Consider the following 18966-nt stretch of genomic DNA (forward strand, 5'->3'; position numbering starts at 1 on the left):
TTGCCTCTGATGAAATGAACTGGGTGGAGGAGAAAAGGAGTGGAAGGGAAACTAACTCTTCTGTAATACCTTTTGTATTACTAGTCAAAAAAATTATATTAAAACTAAAAATAAATTATATTAAAACAAAAATAAATTATATTCAGATGAAGCAAAAACAAACAAACAAACTCTCCTGAAGTGCAATTATTTCTAAGAACTTCTGGTTTGGTCAGCAGTAGTCTGTGCATCACCTTGCAGGGTGGTTGCAAAAGTAGGAAATATGTCATGGATTACTGGACAGTCAAGAATGAACGTGCATTTTAGGACAGAGACTGCCTTTGGGAGCTTCAGGTTTTTGTTATTTCCGCTTTTCAGTTAACTGAGTCATAGTTTGGTGGAGTAGACTAAGAATATTAGTTGGCCTCTGTTACTTTAAGAAAATGATTTTTTAAAAAAATCTGGGTTTCTATAAACTTAGGTATACTATATATTGGGTAGAGTATACATGCTGGATATACGTCATACTTTGTGTTTATTTGCTGGTGTTTAATTTAATTTGTGGTTTCCTCATGCTCTACTTTTGTTGTTTTCTTATGCTTATGCGTTTGGAGAAACGAGGTATGTGTAGGTGTGATTCCCAACCAGGTCACTTATTTGCTGTGAGATCTGTGGCAAGTCTTGCCCTAGGTCTCATGACCCACATCTATCACACAAAGGTAAGACTTGCCTTTGAAGGACAGTTAAGAGGAGAACACAAGGTCCAGATGACGAAGTCTTAAAGAAAGTTAAAAGTACTGTCAAAACCTAAGTAATATTATTAACTATTCCTCACGATTAATTCTCTAAATACCATGGGAAAGAAACAGGAAAGCAGATATTGATTCTACTTTTCAGATGAAAACAATAAGGCTAAAAAATGTTCCATGAGTTCCAAAACAAGTTAGTGGTCAGACCTTCTCTAGCTACCATTTCCCAGTCCAAGAAAATATCCTCAAAGCCGGGGGTCAGCAGTTAGTGGCCTTTAAAGTGGGAGCAGCAGCATGGGTAGTTCTAAGGGAATCCATTTCCAGATTCTCACTTCCTACTCATCTGTGAAAGCAGGCCTGCTTTCTTGTGCAGGTTCTTCTCTCCAAAGTCTCTTTCATAATCTGACCTTCTCTTGCTTTACAAAAGCAATGCACACCCTTACCCTGCCCTGAACTGCCCTGGGAAAACCTCTGGGGCTCAAGCAAAGGGACACTTTGAAACTTGGATTTCTGAAAAGGCTCCTTTAATAGTAATCAAAGAGGAAAAACAAACTGCCCACCATTTGTCTTTCATTGTCTTGTATGTATTTTTTATGGTGAGGAATTGGCCTGCATTGGGATGTTCTGAATTCAGATATTATGGAGCGTGATAGTGGGGTAGGAATGACTTCATCTCTTTTGTCTCTAGTTTATTGTTGAAGAAAGCTTTACTCCTAACTACAAACCCATGAAAGCAAAGCAAGCATCAAATTCTCAAAATGCCTTTCACCCTCCTATATTTAAGGTAAACCATTCCATTGAATCTTCAACCCAGGACATGCCCTTTATGGAAAGAAAATTACTTCCAAAGAGATACATACAAATTAATAATGTTGATTCTTTTCAAGGAGACTTGAAGAGTTCTGGGACTAATAAATTATTCAAGATATACTGGATAAACTTGCCAACAAAAGTTATATGTGATTTCTTTCAGATTTTCTGTGCATCATTCAATCTGGTAGTTAATTAAGGTAATTTTATCAAAACATACCATGAAATATTTCTGCTAATAGCAGCCAGTCCTCATCTTTTATAAAAAGTTAATGATGCAAGACTAGACTGCTTAGTGCAATATATACCTTTCTCTTTCATAGGAAGAGTTTAATCATGATATCAAGCAAAATTAGTAGCATTAAATGCAATATTTATTCATCATTTTATTTAATTATTTTCAAAAGCTGAACACCTGGTATTGATACCTGCATGTGCAGACATCAAAGAAATGTCATATCTTCCCTCATGTTTCTTGCTTTGTAAATAACTTACCATGTCAACTGCATGTTACTTTGAGTGTAATTAAGTGATGGCAAATGAACAAGTATCTTGTTTTTATAAATTATTCTAAATGTGAATAAATTAATTGTATAATAAATGCATTATTTGAATCTTCCTTGCTTTTAGTGATGTAGCTTACAAGATGTGTTTCATAAATATTGTATTTCTCAGTAATTTTTATAATATTCCTCAGAAATGCCTATTAACACATTTATCTGGATTTTAAAAGTTGGGCAGAAATTATCTCTGATTTAGTTTATTGATTTGAAAATGAGGATCAGGGTTGCCAATTAGGTTATATGGTGAGTATTTTCTATAAATGGAATGAGATAAATCTCTAAGATTTTTCACAAAAAAATGTATTTAAAATGTGGGATGAGAGAATTATGTTATACAAAATATATTGAATTGGCTATGGTGCATTGGAATTAATATTTTGATTTTCCCAATATCTTCTGAGTTTATCAGATTAAATAAGGTGTCTCTTAAGTGAAAGAGTAACAGATATAATTAATTATAACATAATTCTCAACTTTAATAATTATATAATATAATATTAATTCTTGAAATTTTTTAAGTATACTAGTTTACAGAAATTAAGAAAATGAATGACTCTAATAAGAAGGCAACAAATTCTTTTGCAAGTTTCCAGTGATTTATTTTCATGAAAATTGAAGGAGGAACTTATAAAGAAATAATGGATCTAAGCAATGATCATTAATGGTTGCTAAACCCATTAGATGAAAAGCTGATGGGGATCTTAATAATGAGTGGGAATACCCAACCCACTGATTAATCCTATCACAAAAAAAGAGACAGCCAGACCTTATGTACCTCTACTGAAACAGGAAGCACTCTCACACTACCTATAAAGGATTCTTTCCAAAGTATCAAGTCTGAATCTGACCAAAACTAAGTATCAGTTTTTGGGAAATCCAGAGGTTAGGGAGATGAAATCAGCAAAATTCAGAATGTGAAAAAAAACCCGCAAGACAAATGACCCAGTTTTTCAACAAACCAACTGCAAGAGGAAAGAAAAACAAGGAGAAAGACTCTATCATTAAAAGAGACAAGAGAAACATAAGCAAAAAGTAATTTGTCGTTGTTGTTAGGATCTTGAGTTGAAAAACCAACACTAAAATCCAAACCGAAACAACAAAAGCATGCACGAGACAACCAGGGGAAATGTGAACATTGGCTGGATATTGGACGACTTACATTTTTTAGGTGTACTGGTTTATTAAAAAAAAAAAAAGTGTCCTTATTTTTTAGAGCTATATATAGGGGTATTTACAGATGAAGTGGTAGGATACTTGGGATTTGCTTCAAAATAACCCAGCAGTGGTGAAGGGGTAGGGAACGGAGAGCAGATAGTGGGGAGGGATAGAGATGAAATAAAATTGGCTGTACGTCGATAAAATTGCCAAAAGCTTGATGATTGTCAATGTAGAGATTCTTTTCATTATTCTTCTACATGTGTATAGACTTGAACTTTTCAATAACAAAAACTAAAAGATAAATAAACAACAAATCTGAAAAAAAAAGAAAACACCTCACTGAAGGGATACCTAATCTAGCTGTCAGCAAATAGATCACTGAAACTAATTTTTTGATGATTGATCATTGGGTGGTTTCTGACAGGTACCTTGAAAGGATTGAGTGACTGACATTGATATAACAAAACTCTATTCCCATCTACTTGTTTATGTGAACAGTGCTTGAATGTATAGAAACAAAATCAAGAAATAAATGTTTACACTGAACTCTTTCATTTTGGCAAAAGGTAATATTGATCCATGAATTAATGAATATACAGAAAAGAAGCCCCATCCATTCTATTAAGAGATCTGTATTTTCAACAATTTTTTCTTTCTGTGTTTAATAATTGTTTATATTATTTATCAAAATGTGTAATATTGATGTTGTTTTGATCAATTGTACACTAATGCCAATTAAAACAATTGTAACAACCCAATCCAGAAGAAATTTTTAATACTTGCAACCTTTGGTATCAGGAAGCTAAAAAACCCAAAAAAACCAAAACCAAAACTTTTTTTAAATTACACAAGAATAAAAATCTGTAGGGACATGTAATGGAAATATAATTTTAAGGAGAAAAAGAAATGACATAAAATATCTGGTAGTTCTTTTCTCCTATATGTATGAACCACACAATCTGGTTTCTTTGTATGTCTCATATGTGTTTTTTTTGTTGTAGAAAACTGCACATTTAAAATAAAATATTTTGGCAACTATGGAAAAAAAATCTGATAGTTAAAAAGGAACTTGTTCATGTATATTTAGAAATAGATGATGAAGTATCAAATTAGAGCATTAAGATACATTTAAAAGAACGATGTAACAGTTTTATTTTAAAATGTCATTATTTATAATACACCAGAGGGCTGCCCTCTTGGTGCAGCCAGCAGTGCATCAGTGTCATATAATATGTCAGTAATTACATCCTTTGCAACTCTTTAAGCTTATGTTCAAAAATGTTAAATATTAGCTGAAAACAAGTAGGGGAACTACTTTGGGTTTTTTTCTTTTTTATGGATTTTTTTATTGAGTAAAATTCACATAATATAAAATTAATCATTAACCACGTTAAAGTGTAGAATTCGGTAGCATTTAGTACATTTACAATCATCAGCTCTATTTCCAAGACATTTTCATCACCTCGAAAGGAAACCCTAAACCTATTAAGCTATCACTCCCCTTCTGCCCTCCTCCCAGCCCCTGGCAACCACTAATTTGTTTTTCTGTCTCTATGGGTTTAGCTACTCTGGATGTTTCATATAAATGGAATCACACAGTATGTGACCTTGTCTAGCTTCTTTTACTTAGCATAATGTTTTCCAGGTTCATCCAAGTTGTAGCATGTATCGGTATTTCATTCCCTTTTAAGGCTGAATACTCCGCTGTATGGATATATCACATTGCACCTACTCACCTATTAGCTGATGGACATTTGAGTTGTTTCTACCTTTTGGCTGTTAATGGATAGTGCTGCTATGAACTTGGGTGTAAAGTATTTGTTTGAATACTTATTTTCAATTCTTTCGGGTCTATACCTAGAGGCAAAATTGCTGATAATTCTGTTTAACTTTTTGAGGAACTGCCAAATTTTTCCGCAGCCACTGCAGCATTTCACATTTCCACCAGCAATGTGTGAAGGTTCCAATTTCTCCACACTGACGACTCTTGTTACTTTCCATTTGAAAAAAATTATAGTTAACATAGTGGGTGTGAAGTGGTATCTCACTGTGGTTTCAGTTTGCATTTTCCTTATGACTAATGATGCTGAGTATCTTTTCACGGCCTAGGCTGCAGTGTTTCTGAAGTTCTTGCTCAGAGTGCCCCACTGTTCTCCAGCAGTATCATGCCCCAAAGCTTAGGGAGAATTTGTCTAAGGGACACTTCTCCATTCCCAAAGGGCATAACTGCAATTTAAAAAACTTCCCTCTCAGTGCGGTGGCTTGAGAGTCTTTGTGGACTGAAGCTACAATTAGAAAACAAAATCTTCTTTCTCTGCTGTTGACTAAATTAGCTCTGCTGTATTTTGAAGACATCATTATAAATGCTAGGCTTCCAAGCTCTGTGATGAAATTTGAATGCCAAAGTTAGCTAGCCCCTTGCATGTAGTGAGCTTTCCCCATGCTTATTTGTTAGTTTGACATGACAGCCAGAAGAGACCTTTGACTGTGCCGAATTGTGATCCTCACAGATTGAGTGGGAGTGCCCTGGGAAAGACGTGTCTGTGTCAGGCTGGAAGAAAGCAAGGAAATGGGGAGAGAGGGTTCTGCACAGACAGAGTTGTGGCTAGGCAGGGATCTGTGAAAGCAACAGAATCTCAGGACCCAGTGTCCACCCTAGGACAGCAGGCAGCTTTACCACTGGCAGTCTTCCCTGGATAGTTCAATGGTTAGTTCATTGAAGGCAAGAACAGCATCTTAGTCCTATATCCGTATATATTCCCTAACCCAGAACCTAGTTCACAGCAGTACAGGTGGGACGTTTGCTGAATTAGAAAGTACACTGATGACACTCTGTCTCACGATGACTGTCTCCTTCATGGGAATTAGGAAGTAGACACCCTGGTTGCTGCTCCTGATTCTTGCCCATTCTTGTTCATCTCAGTTCTTGTTCATCTCATTCTTGACATCCTCCAAGTGCTCTATTACCCCCACTACTGTGTTCTAGGATTCCCAGTTTCAACATAAAATATCCCTGTACCCTTAATCATTATTTTGAGAGTATTCCCTCTGCTTCCTCCTTATTTCTATTACCTTCTGGCTGCCCATAGTCATGGCCATGCCTGGGACCTTAGAATCACGATTATCTAACCCTCTCTAGTAAAGAAGAATCTGGGAGAGTGTTGAATTTTGTGTTGATAGACCCTTACCTCAGGTGTCTGTAGGTTTATCTGGGGTTACTCATGGCCTCTAAAGAAGGCTCTTCTAGGCTTCTGTGCAGAGGGTATAAATCCTAGTTGACAGTGTTGGAGAATTAGGTGGGAGAATAGAGCTGCGGATGGAGGTGAGGACATTGTGATGTTTCTCTGTACAGTACGCAGACTTGCACTTGTCTCCTTGTTTTAAATCCATTGCTTCAATCTGACCCTCCGCAATTTTTTTCCTGGAGAATAAACATCCTGTGTTGCAGGGTTTGGGGGAAGAAGTCTCTGGGCTGTGTACATGGAGATGGGATCTGCAGGTCCGGTTCTCCCTGCACTTCTTCCCTCTTCCCTGTGGCTTGTCTCTACCTTGCAAAATTTCTGATGCCTGATTCCTGAGCCTTTCCGCTAGGTAAATCAGCCGCTATCATCCACGTGTCCTAGCCACCCTCCTCCCCACTCCACTCCCATGTAAGGCTTCTGGCTTTCTCTGGTTACTATTTCTCGCTCCTCTTCCATCTGCTCACACTGTGTTGACGTCGCTCATCTGTTTTCATCGCCTTTCTCATTGCCTTGTCCTTGTAGATTCTCATCATTTTTGTGTCATGTTATGGGATTCCAGGAGTTCCTGTGTTCAGTCCACCTGTATTTAATAGGCCACTTCTCTTTAAGGCCATCATTTCCACACAATGTAATATCTACATGTCTGGATCTGTGATGTGGGCAATATGGAGAGTTAAATGAAAAAGCAAGTTGCAGTTGGTATGTATAATATGACACCGTTTTCATTTTTAAATTATTTATATTATATATATACACATACATATATTGTATATGTAGTATAAACTATATTATCCTCAGCATTATCTGAGACAGTGTAAATATCAGAATATAAAGAGCTAGTTGGATATTTTCATTTGGCAGAAATATTTAAAAGGGTCTGATTGAAGAGTCTAGGCAATCTGGTGAATGTAAAAATTTACTTTGGGGGCCATGGAGCCAGGGAGCACCATTCACGTTGTGGTCATTATTTTGAGAGCATTCCCTCCATTTCCTTTTTATTTCTATTCTATGTGAATGGTGCCCCCTAAAGTTGTGCAACTGTAAGTCATCCCTCCTAGAATTCCCCCAAAAGAAGCAGTCACCCCCCCCCCCACCTAGTAGCTGCAGTGGTTAGCTTGCTTCCCCCACGTGTAACTCCTTGTGGCCTGTTCCTCAGGATGTGACTCTAGCTAGTGGTCTTCCTGAACTATACCAGTGAGCCCAACTGATAAATAAGGTGAATAATAAGCAGCAAAACTTACATTTGTGGTGATGTCCATTCCAGCATGTTGTTCCTCACAAAAGCAATCAGCTCTTCCTCCTCCTAGCCACCTTCAACCTCCTACCCAACTCACAGTCAAATGAGAAGACAGGGAAATTTTCCCGTTGAAACTCAGTGGGCACAGGATTGAAAGCAATTTAGCCACATACACAAACATTCTCTAGCAACAGGTTTCTAGTTTTTCCCCCTTGAAACTTGGCTGCATAATGGAATCCCTTGGGAAAAAGTTTTAAAAATCGCATTTCCAGACTGACCCCATACCTAGAGAGTTGCGTCTTTAATGGGGTTTCTCCACCTTGGCCCTACTGACTTTTGGGACCAGATGTTCTTTGCTATGGGCGGCCTTTCTTTCTCGGTGCATTGTGGGGTGTTGAGCACCATCCTTGGGCTCTACCTACTAGATGCCAGTAGCACCCTCTGCCAGTTGTAACAACCAAAAGACATTGCTGTTTCCTGGTCGGAGGAGTAAACCGCCCAGTTAAAATCACTGCTTTGGGGGCAAGACCCAGGTATCATATTTTAAAAAATCTTCCCAGGCGATTCCAATGTGTAGCCCAGTTTTAAGAACCGTGCTTTGATGGCGTTTCCTTTGGGAAGTGTATCCTGGTGGAAAGTCCCGGAACTTTTGGAGTGGGTTTTTATAAACTGTGGTTTAATATTGATTCAGTAGGAATGGATATATTCTAAGCCAGATGAGCAATTCCATTCATCCTATCTAGTAAGCATCTGTTTCTTTGTATTAAGGGGACTTTGGGAAACAAAGAGGCTGTGAACACCTTAAAAGGCTAGCAAAGCCAGCTGAGCCTGTAACTTACAGCAAAAGTTTACAGTGAGTAATGAAAGGGGCCTGAGCTAATGAGAGGTGTAAGCAACACTCAAGGACCATTGGGGTGTACCTTATTAGTGCCAGGATAGCATCTCCCATAGAGCAGAGGTCCCCTGTAGGCCAGGGTCTCGTGCTAGGGGATCTATTTACTTGTCATCAAATAAGAAGATGTCTAAGATGATGATGATGATGATAATGGGGCTGGTTAAAGGAGTAGGTGTGTCAGTACTTTTCAAACATATTTTAAACCTAACTGGTGCACAGAAGCATTTACACATTTTGAGAATGTGCCTCAGTCCCACTGGGGCAGGAGCTGTGGGTTAGCTCACACAGCACCCTTTCCATTCTCTTTCTACTATGGAAGCCAGCAAGCTAAAAACTTGCCTTCCAAATTCCTCTGCTGTTGGGAGTAGCCACGTGACATAATTTCGACCATTAAGAATGCAAGCTCTATAAGGACAGAGATTCTTGTCTATTTTTTTATCTGCTGGTCAAAATTCACCAGATTGTACACCCTAAAAATGTCCAGTTTGTGTGAGTGGATGGGACAGATGTTGTTTAAGGCTACAAACTTCAAAGGAATGGTAAATAAGTCCCAGAGATTTAATGCACAATATAGTGAATATAGACAACAATATTATGATGATCAAACTTGCTAAGAGCCTAGAACTTAACTGTTCCAACCACTAAAAAGAAAAGGTAATTATGTAATGTGGTAGAGGTGCTAATTATCACTACAGTGGCAATCATATGACATTATATAAATGTATCCTATTAACATGTTATACACCTTACGTTTACACAGTGTTATGTAAAATATATTTCAATTAAAAATTAAAATGTCCAGTCTAATATTCGTCAGTTTTGTTTCAACAATGTGAAAAATGAGAGCAATTGTTAAGAAAATTCAAAGGCAAATTACAAATGGGAAAAAAACAAACCCAACTTTTTTGGCCTTGCAAGAAGCCGAGGTGAGACTCCTGAGGGGAAGGGAGGCACCAAGACCGTTTCTCTGAATTTCAGGTCAATTGCAGAGCTAGCTGAGATTTCTCTAACACTAGATGTCACCATTGTGCTGTGCTCAGGCATGCTATTTAATATTCAGGGCAGGGGGAGACCGTCACATGTTTGAAATTGTTCATTTCTTCCCACTTTTGATCCCAGTATATGATTGTTAAGGCCTTATTAAAACTCCCTAAACCTTGATTTTCTCTTGCATATGATTCATTCTACATCCTTTGAGCCTGGTAGTGCTTGGAGCCATCCAAACTTGAAGAAAGACACCACAAGGGGCGCTGGCCTCAAGGCTCCGGGGGCGGGGGGGGGGGGGGGGGGGCGGCTCCCTGTGCAGCGGTGCCTGCTTGCAGGTCTCTGCCGTGGACCTGCACTTGAGTTCCCTCTTGGCATCCACATAGCTGCAGGTTCCTCTATGCAAACGCTCACTGGAAAGAGAGCAGCCTAGGAGTGGGATAGCAGATGGCGCTGCCCTGCAGGACAGGGAAGGTTTTGAGGAGGCTGTCCACAGTTTTAAAATAGGGAAACCTCTTGGCCCTGGAAGGCAGAACAGTCTCCTGGTTCTGTCACCAAAAGCTGAGGCTTTAACGAAGGCTGTTCAAGTGTCCAGTTGCTTTGGAGCGTCCAAACCCACCGGTTTGGTAAAGAATCCACATGTAACACACAGAAGTTATTGTCTCCAAAGTCTTTAATGATCCTGGGCTTTGGCAGGAAATATCAGGAAAGCATGTATTGTATATGAACTATAGGCAAATAATTAGTGAGGTCTCATTTATATTTAATTTGATGCATTGGTAATTTAGAAATTTCTGTTGAGGATAGTGTACCTCATGGGTGTATAGGGTCTTGTCCTCAGTGAAGAGAGCAAGGGCTCTCCAGGTATTAGAAACAGAAGCTCTCCCATTTGTGAGGGCTGTCTAGATAAAGGCAATCACCCTATTCATAGGCTCATTTGCTCTTGGATTTGTGGAAAGTTGCCTATTTAGGCAGAGTATATCTCATCCGTTTGCTGTATTCATGCGGTTAAGAATATGTTAACCAACTTACATTAATTGTGATAAATTTTGATCTGACATCCTGTCATCTTGAGTACTTTTAGTTTTTAATGGTTACTTATGTCCTGTTTTGTCCCTTTTGCTTTCTTTGCTCTTTTATCAATCTTTTTTTAAAAAGATATTTCTCCTGGTTTTATTCTACTAGTGGAACTATTGAGATTTTTTAAAAAATTCTTTAAAATATTTCAGGTGTGGAAAAAGAAAGAAAATAACAAACACCTATGAACCTCCTCTTAGCTTTACTGTACCTGAACATTTTGTCATGGCTATTCCATGGTTTTTAGAACTAAAGAATTACAGATGGAATTGAAGCCCTCTATATACCTCTTTTGAATTGCATTTCCTTCTCTGTGGTTCCAGAGGTAATTACTATATTTGGTGTTATTCATGCCCATAGATGCTTTTCAACTTGTTATACATGGTTATTTCCATAAACATCATAACATTATTGTACATGTTTTCAATCTATATAAATGGTATATATAATAGGTTTCTTCTGCAGCTGACTTTTTTTAATTGAAGTGGAGTCAGCTTACAATGTTGTGTCACTGATTTCTGGTGTACAGCATAATGTTTCAGTTGTACATATACATACATATATTCCTTTTCATAGTCTTTTTCATTATAGATTACTATAAGATATCAAAAATAGTTCCCTGTGCTATACAGTATAAACTTGCTGTTTATCTGTTTTATATATGGTAGTTAGTATCTGCAGATCTCAAACTCCCCATTTATCCCTTCCCACCTTCCTTACCCCCGGTAACCATAAGTTTGTTTTCTATGTCCGTGAGTCTGTTTCTATTGTGTAAATAAGTTTGTTTGTCTTTTTTTTTTTTTTAGATTCCACATAGCAGTGGCATCACATGGTATTTTTCTTTCTCTTTCTGGCTTACTGCACTTAGAATGAAGGTCTCTAGGTCTATCCATGTTGTGCAGTTTACTTTTTAAATTCAACATTATGTAATTGAGATTTAACCACGTAGCTCAAGTTCATTCATTTTCACTGATATTTAGTATAGTGGTTTTGTATTTTCCATCGCTGTCAAGCTGTGCTATAGTCTATGTCTATATTCAGTTTCACCTCAATTATTTAATTTCTTCTTTTATGTCTTTACTATTTATGTTCAAAATTATCTTACATTCTCTTTTCTTATTAGCTCTAGATCTTGGATCTTGCTTTTTGTCTCATCTGTTTAATCTCAGTCAAAATTGTTTTGCTTTGTTTTTCTCAGTTTTGTGCACTTATCTGTGGTGGAGTTTACTTTTTCTGGGGAATCCTCTGCTACCTGAATTGTGAACGCTGGTGTTTTTGCTGTATCACTAGCCCGGGATCAGTTTTATGTAATCAGTGAAATTCTGACAAAATTCAGTGTTATGTTTTCTGTGAGATTTGCTTAGATTAAAAATATTGGCAAACCCGGTTTGGGTGTGGAGAAATGGGCATTCTTATGCTCTGTTGTGACTGTAAATTGATGACAAACTTTCTGGGTGGCAGTTTGGTAGCAGTGTGTGTAATAGAACTTTTAATATGCTACCCCTGAGACTCAGAAATTTCACATCTACTAGAAATTTACTCTTAGGTAATAATAAAAATGTATTCATAAATGTACTTATGAGAGTGTTTCTTGTAACCTTATATACAGTTTATACTAATGATTAATTGGAAATGACCTAAATATCCATCAACAGGTGATTAGATAAATTAATATAAATGCTATGGAGTACTGTACAGCCACATAGAACAATAATGGGAATCACTGTTAACATGAAAAAAATGTGTCAATACCTTATTGACTGAAAAAGTAAGCTATGGGGAGTATGATACCTGTTTGGGGACAGATTCTAATAGAAACAGAACCTGACATGGGGATTCTTGTGCAAATGGTTGAAAGAATGTGCTTAGGAGATATAGGACTGGAGAAAAAGGTAAGCAAAGATATGGTCTTAGCTGGAGATTAATTTCATATTGATCCCATGAGAAGTATGGAGCTTGAATACATCTACTACAGTAATATTATATATGAAATTGAATTTATAGTTATTAAAAGTATATATGAGCTTATATGCATGGAAGATTTCTGGAAAGGTATTTACCAAAATATTAAGTGTTTTCTCCTGTTTTATGGGATTTCCAATAATTTTTTCACTGTTCATTATACTTTTTTTATAGTATATGAATTTTCTGTGATGATATATTCTTTTATAAGGATGTTTGTAAGCTTTTGTCTTTATTTTAAATTTACATGCAGTAAAATTCACCCTTTTTGGTTGTATAGGTGTATGACAATTGCATAGTTATGTAACCACCACCACTGTAATCAAGATTCAGAACAGTTCTGTCATCTCAGTAAAACTCTCTGCTGCCCCTTTGTAGTCAAATCCTCCCTTAACCCTTGACCCTGGCAATCACTGATCTTAAAAAACAACTTTGTGGAATTAATGTGGGAAGGCTTCAGATACAATATAAATGGCGTCACCTGCAAAGCCACATAGGGGGAAAAAGTGAAAACCATTACGTTGTGGCTATTCCAAGTGTAAACTGAAGACTCTCCTAGCATGATTTAGTTAATCGTCTCCACTTTCTACTCCCCCTCCCTCCACACTCAGTAATCCTAAAGAAGCACTAACTGGCAGCCAGGGCTCCACTGCAGTTGAGACCCTGAGCCTCCAAGAACATGAGTAGGTCCCCACATCCCTATCCTTGGAAGCCAAAGTGCCACAGCCCCTCCATAGAAGATTTGTCCAGCCAGAAGCCCCCCAGGAAACACCTTCTGGCTGTAATCCAGATAAATAAATTGGGCCAAAGAATTCTGCCTAGAGTTTAAGTCCCCTTTCTGTTTTTCCTACTTAGTTGAATTTGAACTGAACTTCAGAGCCTACAGTCCAACCTCATCAGGGCCTGGTAATTATCTGTCTAGGAGTAGTGGAACTGGAAGTGTTTGCAGAGCTGCAAGAGATGTTGAGGCCCTCAGTGACTGAGTTGAGGTGATGAGAAAAGAGATAAAAGCCAGGGTCATCCTGTAAAGGTGGCCAGAAAACCGCCTAGGGCACTGTGAGGCCTCAGATACGTCTCCTCTTTCTAGGATTCCATTTCCTCATTGGAATAATAGAATAATATTTAAGTGAAGAAGGCATATCTCAGAACATTTTGTTCTTTGTCAGCCAAGAGCACTGAACGCTGTCGATTTCAAAGTACTTTGGATGCTAATTATATGTGATGGGAAATTTAAAATTATCTAAAGATTAATTTCTAGAGAGGTACCATCCAGAAGGCTGACTAACTGTATATGTGATTCATATAAATGAGCTTGTGTGTATCTACAGTTACAGCTGTTTTCCATTAGAAAGAGTTATAAACAGTACTGCCTTTGTTGGAGCAGGCAGACAGCTCGACATGAGCAGAGAAAGGGGGCACAGGCCAAATGACATCCAAAAGTAACCTTTTGCTCATTATGCCCTCATTCATTACATTACAGTGAAAGTACGCATCATGCACAGATGCCATGACACATCTGATCCAGACTAAATAAGGACAACAATCCCCCCTCCCCTTGGGAAGGGGAGCTGGGATGAATCTCAGGAAATATGACCCTAAATCTCTCCCTCCCTAATGAATATTCTGCCCATCCATTTCTACACCCCATGTAACCAGCTTGCCAAAGAAACTCAGCACAGATACTCACCTGAGTCTGTCTGCTGTCCTCTATTTATCGCTTAATAAATCCTTGCTTTGCTTTCTTGAACTCTGAGTCTTGTCTCACCTCCGAACTCTTTCTGTGACAGGACAAGAACCTACTTTCTGGGAACACCTTGTTCCAGCTCTTCTTTATCCTGACGGGGCCTTTATAATAGCCTCCTAACTGCTCTCTTGCCCAACTTAAGTCCATTCTTCACACTGCAGTTGCAACTTGATTGATCTACAGTGAAATCTGACCCCATCCAAAGAGCATAGCCAGTTTGACTACGGTCAAATAAGAGAATTTGCAAATGCTAGCACTCCTGGAGGCTGGCCTTTGACTTCCTAAGCCCCATAGAAATGCTGGACGGTAGCGCTTTGGCAGGCCCCCACAGAGAAGGCAGCCTCCTCCTCACAGGGAGAAGAAGGAGGCGTGGGAAAGGGAGGGAAGCCCAGAGAAGCACAAACGTCCTGGAGGAGCAGAAGCGCAGGCCCCACGAGGACTGCCGGTGGGTGATGTACTTCCAGAGCAGCAACGCGGAAGGTGAGCGCTGGGCGGAGAGGCTTCTATTCCACGTGCAGGGTGGGCGGTGCCACAGAATTACCCTGGCCTTGAGGAGGCGGACCCAGGAGGGGGTCAGGCGTGGGTCTCCTGCGAGTGAGGCTATTTGCAGGCAGTCTCACCTGTCCCCGGACTTCTTCAGTCCCTAACCACAGCAGTTTTGGGAATTAGGCTGAGGATGTGGGCCACTGTGGAAGGTGGGTCCCCAGTGAGCTTGTAGTTGTGGAAACAAAGCAGAGCTCAGTGTAAGCCACCTGGCACAGTTCCCTCCCTCAGGCCCTCATACTCTCCCCCATGCCCCACCCTCTGGCTCTGGGGCAGCAGGAGTCTTGTTTTAGGAGGTGGTTACCTTCAAGGATGTGGCTGTGTACTTCACCCCAGCAGAATGGGCTGGCCTTTCACCACAGAGGGCCCCTGATGAATTATGGGAAGTTGGTGTCCCTGGGTAAGGCCACATTACCTTCGGGGCCCAGAATCATAGGACGAGAGTAGGGGTGGATGGTGTCTTGAATCTAATAACCGTCTGTCTATGTATTTCCAGGGACAAAGACTCCTAATCCCTCAGCCCCAGAGGATGTCAGGGAGGGAGGGAGAAGCCTGAGCGTAGTTTGGGTCTAATGAAGGACTGGCTATTACGATGAGAACGGTTACCATCATCAGGAGCTCCGTGCAGGTCACAGTGGGAAAGACGTGTGTACTGTTGAAGTTTCTTTCAACTCACTTCCTTCAACTCATTCAGTGGGTGAGGAAGACTTCCTCATTCCTTCTGTGCTTGCGTGTGTCATACATACAGGATCTTGCTGATAAACTCAAAGTGGAGAAAGTCACTTTTAGGAGAAAGTCACAAGTGCTCAATTTCTTCTTGATCAGAATCTCCTTGGGCTTCCCCACCCTCCACCCCACTTCTGCTGTGTCATCCTCAGTGAGCTGCTTTGGGGTTTCCTACTCTTGACAGCAGACACAAGGCTACAAGTTGCCTTAGGAATACTAATGTGAGACTCCCCTCCAACCCTCTTTTCTCCCTCCTTTTCAGGATACCCAGTTTGCAAACTTGTCCTGATCTCACTTCTGGAAGGAAGGGATTTTCCTTGGGGCCTGGAGTCACAGGATGATCTACCTGCAGAGGGGACCAAAGATATCTGTAAAGGTAAGTGAGGCAGGCTTAAGACCAACAACCTTAATTCTTTGTCAGCTATATGATTTGCAAGTGTTTGAGCACTTGCTGTGTGCCAAAATGACACTCATTTAAGAAGCTCTGGAGGATACTAGTTATGGAGACAGGTGTAAGAAGCTAAAAAAGAGAGAATGTGTTAAGTGCTGTTGTTGGTATAAAGACAGTGGACTGTGGGAGCACAGGGAAGGAAGAGTTAGAGTAATTCCTATTTAGAAGATCAAATAACATTCCTTCAGTGGCAGGGGCATTTGTTCTGAGTTCAACAGATAAGAGTGGGTGGCAGATGAGGAAAAAAGGAAGCTAGTCTTTCTTTCCTTCCTAGAGGAAGGAAATAGGAGATTCAGTGTAATTTCCAGCATAATATAATATCTGACAGTATCTGGAATATATAAACAACTCTCAAGATTCAGCAGTAAAAACAACCAGTGAGAAAATGCACAAAAGGCACAAAAAGACACTCACCAAAGAGGATATACAGATGGTAAATAAGTACCTGAAAAGATGTTCAACATCATCAGCCATCAAGAGAATGCAATTTAAAAACACAATGAGATATCACACCTATCACATGTATCACATACATAATTGTAAAGCGCTCCATGGGCTGAGGTATAGGAGAATCCATTTAAGAATGGATATTTCTGGGTCTCACCAGCAAGCATTCATTCTTGTGTCTTTTTTAGTACACATTCAAGTGCATTGGGCTTAGTACTGAAAGCCTAGCAAAATTTTCTGTGCTTCTGTGCTGTTAACATGGTGGTCACTAACTACATATGCTTATTAAACTCTTAAGCACTTGAAGTGGGGCTGATACAAATTCAGATGTGCTGTAAGTATAAAATACCAGAGTTTAAAGACTTAGTATTAAATCATGTAAACGATCTCATTAATAATTTTTATGTTGATTTCATGTTGAAGTAATATTTTGAATATACTGGGTTAAATTAAATGTATCATTAAAATTAATTTCACCATTTTCTTTTTACTTTTTTAATGTAGCTATCAGAAAATTTAAATTACATATGTAGCTTGCATTTATGGCTCACATTATATTTCTTTTTTATGTAGGGGAGGTAATTAGGTTGTAGATGCATGGAGCTTATGTTCTAGGGGTTTAAGATCAAGGTCAGCTAATTTGTAAAGAAAAGGAAATATAAAGCAGGTGTTCAGCACATAGTTTTATTTTGCAAAAGGCATGAAAAACCAATATTTTAGAATACAAATGTTTAACAAAAGGGTACAAACTGATAAAGATCAACACTTGAATATAAAATTTATTTTTAAAAATTTAACTCAAAAATTAAAGTTGATTAACTTTAAACAAACATTTATAATGCCATCTGGTCTTTGGAAATACAGATGCCACTGGATGGTCTGTTACTATTTCTGTTTCTCAGCTTAGGTTTTCATTTTTCTCAAAGTGAAAAGGGGCACTGTGCAGTCTCCTGAGTATCGAAGCAAACTATGCTCTTCTTTTTCCAAGTATCCAGCAGACACTTCTGAATCTGACAACAGCACATAGACTCCACAATTTCTAACAGTAATAGGGCATACACTAAATTCTTGTAAGCCATCAGGGATTGCCTCTTTATTCCATGAGGATTTTCAGGCATTTAAGTAGTACAAAGTCACAAGTTATTAGGGATATGTATCTATGTACCTACCTACCAGAAAGTGACATTGCTTTCAGCTGTACATGGAAATTAGCCTTGATCCACGTGAAGACTGAGAAGAAAGCCAGCCTTGCAGATGACAGAGTTGGAGAGAACTAAACTTATGTCCGGATTTTTCAGTGACATAAATCAATACTTTTTTTGCGTAAGTAGTTTTGAGTTGGGATTTCTTTCATTTGTAACAGTATCCTTACTGATATTGAGCCATTTCAATGTCGCATATGTTCCAAAGCCTTCAGAGTTAACAGAAACTTGATTTGGCATCATTGAAGACACCTTTCATATGAGTGATATATTGGAAAAGCTGTACCTATGATTCTGATGGTTCACACAGAGGCAACCACTCAAGTGTTGTGAATGTGGGAAAGCTATTAACCCTCAGTTAAGCCAGGTCATTCCCTGAGGTGTCTATCAGCTCTGAGTGCTGGAGTGTAGCTTAAGCAGCCCCATGGTGAGGTATCCATTTCAGGGTTCAGGCATCAGATGTGGGGGTAGACAAGATGAAGCACATTTTTAGAAATCATACTGCCATTACTTTCTCATCAAAGATTTATATTTGCTGCAATTAGATTTTTTTATCCACCTGGAATTGTTTTATTGATGGTGTGATTTAAGAATCTTATTTTATTTTCCTATTGGGATATCCAGATGTCCCAGTATAATTTGTTGAGAAATCCCTCCTTTCTCCACTGTTTTTCTCAGTTCTATTGCATGATTGACATGCAATTGAATCAGCTTGTTGCTTTCTATAAAAGGTCTTGCTGGAATTTTGATTGGATTGCTTTGAATATATAAAGCAATTTGGGGATAATTGACATCTTAATAATATTGAGGTTTTTAGTCAATGAACACAGTATTGCTCTCAATTTATTAGGTATTTTTCACATTTTTGTCGATTTATAGTTTTCAAGATTCTTATCTTGGACATATTTTGTTCAGTTTATACCTATGTATTTCATATTTTTGGTGCTGTTATAAATGGTGGTGTTTTAAAATTTTTTATTATAATTATAGTAAATGTTATTGCTGGAAGTTTGTTTCCAACAATTGATTTTATTTTTTCTTTTCTTTTTTCTTTCTTTCTTTTCTTTTTTATTTTTGCATCTTTGACTTTAACTCTATGATCTCGTTAATATCTCTTGTTAGTTCTAGGAGGTTCTGTAGATTCTTTGGGATTTTTTTTATGTAGACAGTCATGCCCTCTGCAAATAATAACAGTTT

The 18966-nt window shown here is 38.6% G+C and overlaps 1 long non-coding RNA gene across 1 annotated transcript; it reads left to right on the forward strand.

Annotated features, from left to right (window-relative positions):
* The first annotated feature begins 15949 nt into the window (after positions 1-15949).
* On the forward strand, positions 15950-18955 carry LOC116665801. The gene is made up of 3 exons (XR_004322491.1): positions 15950-16045; positions 17763-17890; positions 18892-18955. It is a non-coding gene; the product is annotated as an uncharacterized LOC116665801 (long non-coding RNA).
* The last annotated feature ends 11 nt before the right edge of the window (positions 18956-18966 follow it).

This window comes from Camelus ferus, chromosome 9 (genome assembly GCF_009834535.1).
Source record: "Camelus ferus isolate YT-003-E chromosome 9, BCGSAC_Cfer_1.0, whole genome shotgun sequence".
NCBI lineage: Eukaryota > Metazoa > Chordata > Mammalia > Artiodactyla > Camelidae > Camelus > Camelus ferus.